The sequence below is a fragment of the Nipponia nippon genome, unplaced genomic scaffold (assembly GCF_047370975.1).
Source record: "Nipponia nippon isolate SJK-2023a ecotype South Korea unplaced genomic scaffold, ASM4737097v1 scaffold_21, whole genome shotgun sequence".
NCBI lineage: Eukaryota > Metazoa > Chordata > Aves > Pelecaniformes > Threskiornithidae > Nipponia > Nipponia nippon.
The window spans coordinates 1,352,714-1,363,404 of NW_028262338.1; the positions used below are offsets into that span (position 1 = coordinate 1,352,714).

General features: G+C 54.6%; 1 pseudogene; it reads left to right on the forward strand.

Moving 5' to 3' along the window:
* Window positions 1-9,355, forward strand: LOC148055519 (protocadherin gamma-A2 pseudogene; annotated as a pseudogene).
* The last annotated feature ends 1,336 nt before the right edge of the window (window positions 9,356-10,691 follow it).

Below are 10,691 nucleotides of genomic sequence, written 5' to 3' on the forward strand. Positions count from 1 at the left end.
CCTCCTCCTGTACCGTGTCCCCAGGAAGGTCTTGTTGGGAGAAATGCCAGAGCACAAGGTGCCTGAGGAAGCCCCCCTCCTCGGGAGCTGTACGGGCTGAGGGGGCTTAGAGTCTGTGTTTCAGCTGACTGACCCCGCCTTCTTGAGCCCTTAAATGCCTGATCTCAGTCAGTGATGGTGGATTAGTTAATTTGTAGCGTGTTCTGTATGAAGTGAAATATTGAAAAAAGTGTTTCTCCTGCTTCGGTTAATGAGTCTGCTATCTCTCGTTCTGTGTGTGTGTGTGTCTGAATATCAAGTTCTGTGTTTCAGAGGGTGTTTTCTTTTCCTATCCTTGTATCAGCCATTCAAGCATGACGGCTAAAAAACTTGGTGGTGGGGATTGTGCTTTTGCACTAATACGATGCAACTCGTAATATTCTGCACGTCATATGATGACAAATTATGCTACGTTACATATATCACCATTAGCAAGTAGTTTTTCTTGTGCGGTAGAAATACAACGCCCACAGGAGGCCTCTGCCTTCCTCCTGGTTGTGATCACCTTGATGAACAGGCACTCACATCGTTAAAGAAAAGACAGCTTAGAGAAAAGCCAATGCAGGAAATCACCAGTCTCCATCTGAGGGGGGATCTTCGTTGCTGCTTTGTTCTATTGGTCGAGCTGTGGGCAATTAATGTGGGTGGTGGCATTCCAGTATGACACACTTTTGATCTGCAGAAAGCAGATCTGTGCAATTCGTGGTAGAGTTTGTGCTTTTGGACTAATGGAGTAAGACTCGTAATATTCCATACGTCATCTTAAGACAACTTTATATATACTATATCACCATTACAAAACCTTTTTTCCCGTGTGGTAGAAATAAGACAACCACGGGAGGCGTGTTATTTCCTTCTGGTCGTTGTGGCCTGGAGGATGAAGGAAGAGGTGGTCTCGGGAAAAGCCACGGCTTTTGCATCACCGGTGGACGGGAAGCGATGTGTCCGTGGGGGCGGCGCCGTCCCCGCGAGCTGCCCGTGGGAAAGGCCGGGCGGGCAGCGGTCGGTGCCTGCAGTGCCGGGCGGAGGCTGCGGGCGCCGCTGTTGACCGAGGAGGAGCGAGAGGAAGGCCGGAGCGCTGCAGGCAGCCCCGCCCGCTGCGGCCCGGCTCGCTCGCTGGCTGGCTGGCTGGCTGGCTCGGCGGCCGGGCGGTCTGCGAGCGTCCCCGCGGTGCGGAGCCGTGCTGCAGCGAGGCGGAGGGGCCGGCGGCAGCGGCCGGGAGCGGCGAGCAGAAGCGGGAGCCGGAGCCGGATCGGGCGCCGGATCGTCGGTGGTCGGCGGGGAGGTGCCGGCGGTGGTGCGGTGCCGGCGGTGCGGCGGCGGCGATGAGCGCGGCGGGGAGGCGGCGGGGCCGGCGGGAGCGAGCCCTGCTGTGGTGCGTCCTGGTGGCGGCGTGGGAGGCGGCGTGGGGGCAGCTGCGCTACGCGGTCCCCGAGGAGCTGCCGAAGGGCTCGTTCGTGGGCGACGTGGCCAAGGACCTGGGGCTGCAGCTACCCGCGCTCCGCGACCGCGGCGTCCGCATCTTGGACAAAGGTAGGACACAGTATTTCGCCCTGCACGGGAAGACGGGACATTTGGTGACGGCGGAGAGGATAGACAGAGAGCGGCTGTGCCGGCAGGTGCAGAAGTGTGTGCTGCGCTGTGAGGTGATAGTGGAGGGGGAAATGGAGGTTTACGGAATCGAAGTGGAGATCACGGACGTTAACGACAACGCGCCCAGCTTCCGAGAGGCAGAAACGGAGCTGAGACTGAGCGAGACGACGGCCCCGGGATCGCGGTTTCCCCTGGCGGAGGCTCACGACCCGGACGTGGGGTCGAATTCCCTGCAGAGGTACGAGCTGAGCGGCGACGAGCACTTCGCGCTGGCCGTGCAGGCGGGCCCCGGCGGGGAGGAGCGTCCCGAGCTGGTGCTGGCGAAGGCGCTGGACCGGGAGGAGGCGGCGTTTCACGAGGTGGTGCTGCGAGCGAGCGACGGCGGAGAGCCGGCGCGGACGGGCACGGCGCGGATCCGCGTGGCGGTGCTGGACGCGAACGACAACGCGCCCGTGTTCGGCCAGGCGGAGTACACGGTGCGTGTGGCGGAGGATGTGCCCGTGGGCTCCGCCCTCGTCACCCTCACGGCCACCGACGCCGACGACGGGATGAACGGGCACGTGAAATACTCGCTGAAGAAAGTGTCGGACATGGCACTGGAGATGTTCGAGCTGGACTCTGAGACGGGAGCGATCACGCTGGTGCGCAGCCTGGACTTCGAGGAAGGCGACTCGTACGAACTGGAGGTGCAGGCACGGGACGGAGGAGAGCTTTTCGACACGGCGAAAGTCGCGATCACGGTGACGGACGTCAACGACAACGCGCCCGAACTGACAGTGTCGTCGGCGCTGAGCGCGATCTCTGAGGACGCGCCGCCGGGGACGGTGGTGGCCCTGGTGCACGCGCAGGACCGGGACTCGGGGGCGAACGGGGAGGTGCGGTGCAGCCTCGCCGAGCGGCTGCCGTTCCGCCTGGAGAGGTCGTTTGATAATTACTACCGCGTGGTGACGGCGAGGGAGCTGGACCGGGAGGAGGTGTCGGAGTACAACGTGACGGTGCGGGCGGCGGACGGCGGGTCGCCGGCGCTGTGGAGCAGCGCGGTGCTGGCGCTGCGGGTGCTGGACGTGAACGACAACGCGCCGGTGTTCGCGGAGGCGCGCTACAGCGCCCGGCTGCCCGAGAACAACGCGGCGGGCGCGCTGGTGCTGACGGTGCGGGCGGCGGACGCGGACTGGGGGCAGAACGCGCGCGTGCGGTACCGGCTGTCGGAGGGGCGGGTGCGGGGCGCGCCGCTCTCGTCCTACGTGTCGGTGCAGGCGGAGACGGGCGCGCTGTACGCGCTGCGCTCCTTCGACTACGAGGAGGTGCGCGAGGTGGGGCTGTGGGTGCGGGCGGAGGACGGCGGCGCGCCGGCGCTGAGCAGCAACGTGTCGGTGCGGCTCGTGATCGTGGACGAGAACGACAACGCGCCGCAGGTGCTGTACCCGCCGTCGGCGTCGGCGTCGGGCGCGGGCTGGTCGGGCGTGGAGCTGGCGCCGCGCTCGGCGGAGCCCGGGGCGCTGGTGGCCAAGGTGGTGGCGGTGGACGCGGACGCGGGGCAGAACGCGTGGCTGTCGTACGAGCTGGCGAAGGCGACGGAGCCGGGGCTGTTCCGCGTGGGGCTGCACAGCGGCGAGGTGCGGACGGCGCGGTTCCCGCTGGCCCGCGACGCGGCGCGGCAGAGCCTGGTGGTGGTGGTGAAGGACCACGGGCGGCCGGCGCTGTCGGCCACGGCCACGCTGACGGTGGTGCTGGCCGAGAGCGTGGCCGAGCTGCTGTCGGAGCTGGGCAGCGCGGCGGCGGCGGCGGCGCCGGGCGAGCCGGCCGGCAGCCTGACGCGGTGGCTGGTGGTGGCCGTGGCGGCCGTGTCCTGCCTCTTCCTCGCCTTCCTGCTGCTGCTGCTGGCGCTGCGCCTGCGGCGCTGGCGCCGCTCGCAGCTGCTGGCGGCGGGCAGCGGCGCCTTGCGCGGCGTGCCGGCCTCGCACTTCGTGGGCATCGACGGCGTCCGCGCCTTCCTGCACTCCTATTCGCACGAGGTGTCGCTCACCGCCGACTCGCGCAGGAGCCAGCTCCGCTTGTCGCGCGGCAGCTGCTGCGACACCCTCCCGGCCCGGCCGCCGCCCGGGGAGCCCACGCCGCTGCTCGGGGAGGACCCCGCCGCCGCCGCCCCGGTGAGTTCCTCTGGCCAGACTTGCTCCACGGCGCTTCCCTCTGCTGTTTCTCTGCCCTTTCCCCCCCCCCCCCCCCCGCGTCCTGTCTCCCGCGTAGGGACAGTATTAGCTCTTCGCAACGGAGCTGTTGCATCATTAGCAAACGGAAGTCTGCGTTATTAGCTGTAGCGTTTGTTACATATCAAGGTTATCCCGCCAGATCTCCAGCCGACCCGGGCTTTATACTCTCAGCAGTAGGCGTGTCATGTTATAAGGGGCGGCGACAAGGGAGGGTCGACCCTTAACTCTTTCCGTACAGCGCGTGATCTTCCGGTCGCCAGCCCTTATCTTTACTACATTTCCCCCTCCCTTAGCTCCAGTAGTTCTGGATCTTGCTGGGGAAGCTGCGTGTACAATAATCGATATATGGTAAGACTTATACAGACACGCATCCGTTACGTTCATGGATTTTGCCCAATCCAGCCAGTAGTTCGTCGCGGCTCCCTCATTACTCCCTCACACCCTCAGGATGCATAGGGAAATGGTAACCTGTCAAGATAAGACTCAATAGATTGATTAATGTCTATACGGTCGAATATTTCGACTGGGTACCCATTCTAGCGTCCCTTTCTCGGTTTGCACACACACATACCCACGTCCCAGGCAACGGAGGGAATAAGGGCCCCCCAGTCACGGGTTTGCAGGTCCCGTACTTGAACCAAGGAGTAAGGCCCTTCGTTCTCATCGAGCCGGAAATGTGCCTGGATTGCAGCCTGGGTTTTATAGGTGTTCCCTCGAATGGTATGATTTAAGGTAATTAGTGCCGTCGTCAACAGACGCTGTGCCCGAAATAAGGGAGGGTCAAGGGGAGGGGGAACCCCTGTTCCTGGGCTTATCTTTTCCCCCTCCCTAAGTCGGTCGAGTAACTCTTTTAATGTGCGGTGCGCGCGTTGTACAATGCTTTGGCCCGTACTGTTATAGGGAATGCCATGACTCAACTGAATATCCCAGCGCGCGCAAAAGTCCTTTGTCTTCTTGCTGACATATGCTGCTCCATTATCTGTTTTAATTTTTTGTGGGATGCCAAGTTGCGCCATACAGTCCTGCCAATGTAAAATAACTGCGAGAGCATTTTGTTTAGCATGCATAGTCGCTAAAATAACTCCACTGCAGGTATCAACTGTAACATGCAGATACTTACGTGGATTAAAGGGTTCATAAATCGTAACATCAGACTGCCATATTTGGTTGGGCTGCAACCCTCGAGGGTTTACCCCTGCCTCCCAGAGGGGACCTTTGGAACACACAGGACAAGCAGCAATCACAGAGCGAGCATCTTGCAATGTAATGCCAGCGAGCCTAGCTAAACCGCGAGCTCCACAGTGGAGCAGCTCATGCAGGCGGAAAGCTCGCCTTAGGTTAGAAGTTTCTTCAACCGCCAATATGCTCCTTGCTAAGCTGTCCGCTACTTTGTTCCCGGCAGAAAGAAAACTCGGTATGGAACTATGACTATTAACATGGATAGGACAGACAGGAGCGGTTCTCATTTGCAGTGCGGTGAGCAACATTCCTGCAATCTCCGACGTTGCCCCAAGTGCCCATCGGCACTTCTTCAGTAACTTATATACATAGCAAGAGTCTGTGATTAGATCCAAGGCCTCTTCGGGCCATTGAGTGAGAGCCATCCATACCGCCTTGGCCTCAAGATACTGCACGGATTGCCCTTGATCTTGATAACTAATGTGGGTCCACTGACCATCCTCCTGCCATGTAACGACAGCTTTCCCAGTAATCGATGACGCGTCAGTAAAAACCGTGCGGCCTCCGGTGGGTTGTTCAACTGTGGCACTAGCTGGCAAAAAATGGAGTACCTGGATTATCTCCCCACAGGGGTGCGGTCTTAGACCTTCAATACGACCCGTAAATTCAGCTATCACCGCTTGCAGGAGCCCCACTTGTGGACGTACGAGCTCCCACTGTGCCAAAGAACGGGGCAATGCTATGACCTCCATGTCCTTTCCTGTTAAGTGTTGAGTTTGCCTCTGACAGCGGAGAATAAGCTGGGATAATAATGTTGGCCAAGAAATTAAAGCTGTCTTTGGTTTGCCTTGATACAACCAAGCAAAAGGCCAGCCTTTTTCACCATTATTTTGAATTAGTAAACCATGGCCAGCGGTATTGGTCATGTAAATCAGGGCAGTGACCGGTTGTTCAGGTGTAAATCGAGCGAGACCCCAATGCTGGGCCCTCTCCATAACTGCCCTAAGAATCTCCTGATGGTTTTTTGAAAGAGTCCTTGGAGCTAGGGGGGAATCTCCTCCTTTCAGGAGTTGATATAAGATAGTCATTTCTGCCTCAGATACTGGAATAAAGTTTCTAAGCCACAATAGTTGTCCAATTAATTTTTGTGCCTCATGGAGTGTTGTCACTGTAGTCCGAATTTCAAATGATTGTGGTGTCACGCTTTGTGGCCTCAGTTGAGTACCTAAATACTTGACTGCACACCCTACCTGCGTTTTCCGAGGCTCAATGTGTAACCCATGTCGCTCCAAACTGACTAGCAGCTGCACGCGTGCCTTTTCCAGTAACTCCTCTTGGTTGGACGCCAATAACACGTCATCCATGTAATGGAAAATGATGACCGTAGGGAAATTTTCTCGAATAGGGCGTATTGCAGCGGCTACAGCAATTTGACACAAGACTGGTCAGTTTTTCATGCCCTGGGGTAACACCTTCCATTGATATCTGGCGCACAGGTGTTGATTGTTAGGCTCAGGAAGAGTAAAGGCAAAGCTTACTCTATCTTCTTCATGCAAGGGAACACTAAAAAAGCAATCTCTAATATCTATAACCACTATCTGATAGTCAGGTGGAATCAGGGCCGGAGAAGGGAGGCCCGCTTGTAGCGGGTCCATGTCTTGTATACATGCATTAACTGCGCATAAATCATGTAGCAGTCGCCATGCCCCTGATTTTTTCTTTATCATGAAAATGGGCGTGTTCCAGGGACTTGTAGAGGGTTCGATGTGTCCTGCGTCAAGTTCGCGTTGTACCAATTGTCGAACAGCCGCCCCCTTTTCCTCTGTCAATGGCCACTGCTCTACCCACACTGGCTTATCTGTAACTCATGTGGGTCCACTGACCGGGGACCGGGGAGGACCCCGCCGCTGCCGCCCCGGTGAGTTCCTCTGGCCAGACTTGCTCCGCGGCGCTTCCCTCTGCTGCTTCTCTGCCCTTTCCCCCCCCCCCCCGCGTCCTGTCTTCCGCGTAGGGACAGTACTAGCTCTTCGCAACGGAGCTGTTGCATCATTAGCAAACGGAAGTCTGCGTTATTAGCACGTTCAGGGATCTTCCCGACAGCAATTGTGCTTGAGGAGGAATGTTAATGGCCCCGTGTCTAACTTTTCTGCTCATCGTTTCCACTCTTCTCAGCCTTTATGTTTCTTCATGATAACGTGGAGAGCAACAAAATGTCTTTGCCTTGGTCCATGCTGCCGTCTTTGTGCACCGGGTGGAGGAATGGGCTGGGCAACAACCCGTCCCTTGACAGTGTCTGACTGCCTGTTGTGAAGAGGAAAGAGAATCGTAAAAGTTGTGTCTATTGGAGGAAGTCTCTGGGTGGCTGTGTGTGATGGGCTACTGGAGGAAACGGGAGATGTATTTTGCCGATTTCCCATCTTTTATGGTTGACTTGTCGGAAAAGGAGCTGGATGTGCCTTGGCTTGAAAAGAGATGCTATGGAAACAGCCGTAGGAGGGCAGGAGAGGAGAGATTGAAGGTGCAAGGAAAGATGTAAGGAGGGGGATATTGCCCCTCTGCAGATGTTCACTGACCCAGTCGTTGCTGGAAGACCTCTCTTCTTTTACGTTGAGACTCCTGCTGTTTCTTCCCAGAACAGCAGTGAGCAGAGAAATATGTCTTCCTTCTTCTTACAGAGATGTATAGATATCAGTGTGGAGTCCGTGGTGTAATGGTGGTGCATGTTGAAGAGAAAAGGTCTGGGCACCTCGTCCTTTGATGTCATGTGCTTGCAAATTATGAGGGTCTAAGAGGGTTGCAGATGGGAGTCATGGGAGCTGTTCATGAGGGGCTGTTGCAGGACACAAGAGAGATGGTTTGCTCCTTTCCCTGCTTGGTGTCCAGCTGTAGGATCAGGCAATGGGAGTTTCATCTTCCCAAAGAAAATCTTCTTTGGCTAGAAAGCATGTTTTTCCAGCTGTGTTGGGAGCCCTGGGAGGTTCTTCCTCTGTGATTGCACGTTGTCCTCAGTTCTTAACTAAACAGCTTAATTATGTACTTATTATGACAAATGCTGTGATGGGAGCTTTGGGAAGAGCAAACGGGGCATTCATGACCTACTAAGCACCTCGGTTATGTATCTTCCCTAAGTGCCATAATGTAGAAGAGTATGTTGTGATCCCTTCCTTTCTGCATGGGTTAACTTCTTGACTTGCTCGTTCCCATGATCGGAAGGTGGGCCTTTGTCTCTGAGAATGTGTGGAAGATCACATCTGATATATTTGTCTGACTGTCCTGTATGTGCCTGTCATTTTTCAGCTGTAACGAGAAAGCCTTCCATAGGTGTGTTTCCTTAAAATGTCCCTGGAAGAAATGCTCTTGGCTTATCACATACACATGGTGAGAAGTCATATATTATGCACGGTAAAGAGAAGTTGTCTGTGCAGCTTTTCTTTGGATGGAGTCTATCTGCAGATGATGAAGATCATTGACAACCATGCGATCTGTGAAGGGTTTGAGGAGAGTCTTGGGGGTGCTGTGCGTGTGAAGGTATACTGGTGGAGACATGGCATGCGTTTTGTCAGCTCCCAGGGTGTATTGCTGGCCTTCAGCACATGAGTCTGAAAGTGTCTTATTCTTGAATATCACATTGCTCAGACTCCAGCTGGCCAAGTTGTGGATACCTCAGTTTCCTTTCCGGTTGTGGGATGTTTCCTGTGAATGGTAGTTATTGAGCACAGGTTACACTTTAGGTGAAGATTCAAGCATCATGTATCTTCCAAGTTGCCCATGTGCTAAAGAAGGATGATGGCATCTTTGAGTTGATACTTTGATGACCGGGTCTTTATTGGAATTCCATGTTGCTTATGCACTTGAGAACATGATTTGATTCCATGCCTGGTGCCAAGGCCTGTGCCATTCATGCTGTGATCCTGAATTCCCTCTCCTGAAAGGCAATGGTAGTCCTCTAATCAAAAGGTGTTTGTGCAATAACTGTGCATGTACAACACTGATGCATGTGTAGAGTGGCTCATAATTCCGGTGTGAAACCTCCTTTATCCATCTGTCGTTCCCTGTAACATTGCGATGTAGAGTTTCTTCACAGTTCTAATTAGACTTTCTTTCAGGCCTTTGTTTCCTGGAAGGCCGTGGCTCCTTTCCCCCATTTCTGGACAGTGCTTTCTGCATTTGAAGCTATGAGTGTTGTTTTGCAGCAGAGACTTAGTTCAGCCACGTGCAACAGAATTTTCAGTGTGAGGAGAATGAAGCAGAAGCTAAAGAGAATCTGTTGCAATTTCCGAGAAGACATAGCATGAGAAAGAGACCCATGATAAGGTGTTTACACTTAGGGTTTCATATTTATGGGAGATGAGCAGGCCACATAGGAGGAAACTTGCTGATGAGAGCCGATGACTATTTCTTAAAATGACTGCCCCTACTATGTAGTCCAGAGGGAGACTTTAGGGCCACATGTGCAGCTTGCTAGGAATGACTTCCAGGTGGTCTCAGGGATGAATTTCAACACCCACAGTTGAAGACCAAGAAGACTTGCTGGGGAGTTTCTCTGACAACACTTGCTCTTCTAATGCTTCCTTGCCTTGCTTGTCTGTTGTATGTTTTTGTTTTTCTTTCCCTGGTCTCATACGTACGTAGGTTTACTTGTGATTATCAGCATGGCTTGGTTTAGCAATGCGCTGTGTGCTAGTGCCCCTTGCTCCTGCTACAGGGGGCGTGAAAGGCAGGAGATGTGAGGGTATCTTTGTGTTCTGTTTTTGTTGGGGGGAATAGATGTAAGCATGAGCTTAGTAGAAGTGGCATCTCTGTGGAACAGTGTGTGTGATAAAAGAGGGGAGGAGATTCCCCCTGAAGCAGTAATTTGATGACCCATTCTCTGTTGGATGACCTCTCGTCTCATATTCTGGCCGTTTATCATTTGTGTGCTTTAGAAGCCTTCTGTTTCTTCTGAGAATGTTGGTGAGCAGAGAACTGTACCTCCCTTCTTGGTGTGATTGTAGTGCGTTACCCTCTGACGATATGTTTTTGCCACTCATGAGAAGGTCAGAAGCAAACCTGCAAGTTGTGTAGATTTGGAGAGAAGAGAGGGGAGCTCTGTGGGGGGTAGGTATAGCCGAAGAGATGGTAATTTCCTTGCTTGTCATAGTTAACACAACCGTGTGCCTAGATGGATAAGAAACTGTCTGGATGGCTGCATCCAAAGAGTTCTAGTCAATGGCTCAATGTCCAGGTGGTGAGTGTGCCGATGATTTGCTGGGGCAAGGGATGGCATCTAGAGGGACCTTGAAAGGCTGGACTTTCAGTGCTGGCAGTACTGGTGGGTGACAAATGGGACATAAGCTGGCCACGTGCACTTGCTGCCCAGAAAGCCAATCGTATCCTGGGCTGCATCACAAGCAGTCTGGTGGTTCTCTTCCTCCATTCTGCTTTCGTCAGACCCCACCTGGAGTACTGCATGCAGTTCTGGGGTCCACAGTAAAAGAAAGATATCAACCCATTAGAGTAGGTCCAGAGGAGGACTATGAAATTGGTCAAAGGGCTGTGGAACATCTGTGTTGTGAAGAAGGGCTGAGAGAGTTGAGGTTCTTCATCCTGGAGAAGAGCAGGCTCTGGGGAGACCTTGTTGCACCTTTTCAATATACAAAGGGCGCTTCTGAGAAAGACAGAGAAAGAGGT